This window comes from Myotis brandtii, unplaced genomic scaffold (genome assembly GCF_000412655.1).
Source record: "Myotis brandtii unplaced genomic scaffold, ASM41265v1 scaffold8641, whole genome shotgun sequence".
In the NCBI taxonomy this organism is placed as follows: domain Eukaryota; kingdom Metazoa; phylum Chordata; class Mammalia; order Chiroptera; family Vespertilionidae; genus Myotis; species Myotis brandtii.
The window spans coordinates 23,188-25,304 of record NW_005371524.1 but is presented as its reverse complement, the minus strand read 5'-3'; positions in this window follow the sequence as shown (position 1 = coordinate 25,304).

Genomic DNA, 2,117 nt, shown 5'->3' with positions numbered 1-2,117 from the left:
TGGGGCCACGTGTTCGGACCATAGGTTCAAGCTTACAACTATAGCTGTTGGCTATACTTGTGCTGGGACGGCTTTGCCCTTCAAGCTGGGACTTGCACGTGGCCATGAGAGGAATGAGCCCTCTCATTAGTCCGAGGCTTGAACCTGTCCAAACACTGTAGCCGCTCTCCACAGACTCTCACTGCCCTTTGAGGGGCCCCAGAAGCAAAAGCAAGACAAAGGGCTCACCTCTGCACCTGGCCGCCAAGTTATTTCCTACAAATCCAGCTCTGAGCAGAACTTCTGGGCCGTAGAGACATCCTCCCACTGTGATGGGGAGGGCTCCTGCTTCAGGGCTGGGCAGGAAAAATGCTTCGTTTCCTTTTGATCAAACACATTTTCCTTGAACAACTACTGGGAGCCAGGCAGCCATGAGCAGGGTGTTGGAGAAACAAAATCAGCCAAGACAAACTCCCGGCTTCCAATGAACCTGCAATAGAAGAGGGAAGACCAACGGGTGAGTCAACATTTAAAACCCACCCAGCATGCCTAATGCAGTGTTGACTGGGGAGACATTTCTGCTACTTCTTTTACGCAGCGATGCCCAAGCACCCAGGGTGACTCGCAACCAAACACACAGTACAGTGGCCCCAAGGCCTGTGGGTTGGAGACTCAGGTGTGGCCACTTTATCGTGTGACCTTGAGAATCCTTCTCTGAGGCTCAGCTTCCTCCCGTTAAATGGGTGTAATCTCACCCACCTTAGAGGGGGACTGCAAAGATCAAAGGGGACCATCTGACATTTCTTTGAAGAGGCACAAAGCACCATATTAAGTGAGAGCATATTAAGTTTCCTAATTACCATTAGGAAATAGCATTTTATGAAGCACACCCACAGGCCAGACCACATTTTAAAAGGGGTGCCCTCCAGCAGTGCCTGACCAGAAATTCCTCAGTTTGCTTATGGCAGCGGTTCTCAACCTGTGGGTCGAAACCCCTTTGGTGGTCGAACAACCCTTTCACTGGGGTTGCCTAAATATATCCTGCATATCAGATATTTACATTATGATTCATAACAGTAGCAAAATTACAGTTATGAAGTAGCAACGAAAATAATTTTATGGTTGGGGGGTCACCACAACATGAGGAACTGTATTAAAGGGTCGCGGCATTAGGAAGGTTGAGAACCACTGGCTTATGGGGTGACTGCCGTCCTCCCCATGCGAACCACATGTCCTGTGGATGTCAGAGCGAAAGAAATGTCCACAGAAGGACACGGCCCAGCTTTCTCCACCTCAGGGCGGGGGCTCTGAGGCCCTGGGCTTCGGGGCGGCCGGGTGCATGGGGAGTTCTTTCTGCACAAGAGAATAAAAGTTCAACTTCCTTAACGGGCAGCTGGTCCAGATTATGGCCTGGGCTCTACTCTGCAGCTGCAGAAAATCAGAGCCTGTTTTCCCATCCCCATGTGTTTATTTCTATGCTCCACAGCCTCCTTTCTGTCGACTTGTTTTGCTTTGGCGGGGCCTGGAAGTCAGGATAAACAAACCTAAAGGAGCTGCGATGTTTCGGGCGCAGGCTGGGTGGGTTTCCCTCCTCTGCTTTTCTTGAGAAGCAAAGTTCTCTGGGTTTGGGGCCCTCCTGATGCACAGCCAAGCAGGATCTAGGCTTATTTAGGGATCAGATCTGTTCTGAGAGCCCCTCAAAAGGGCTGTGAATCCTGTTCGTTCATTCATTCATTCATTCTTTCATTCACTCACGCCCTCAGTCCAGTTGGTTGAGCACTGTCCTCTCCGCCTGCAAGAGGGCTGCTGCGGGGCCCACGGGGGTGCGATGGCCATGGCCGTGGCTTTCACAGGGATTACACTGGTGAGTGTGGAAAGCCCTGGAAGAGGAAGTGGCAGGCAGTGTAATATTTCTCATGTGTGCAGAGCACTTCCTGGGGCCACAGGTCAGGGAAACCCTCCCAGAGGAGGTGACATCTATAGGCCTTACTCACAAGGCCTGACAGCTGTGTAGCTGGGACTTGATCCCAGATCCGTCCCTTCAAACAGTACGCTGAGCCTTGGCAGTGCATTGACATCACCTGTGAGCTGTTGGAAGCTAGCCTGGCCTCCTCTTGGTAGATTTTTAAAGCGCCCTA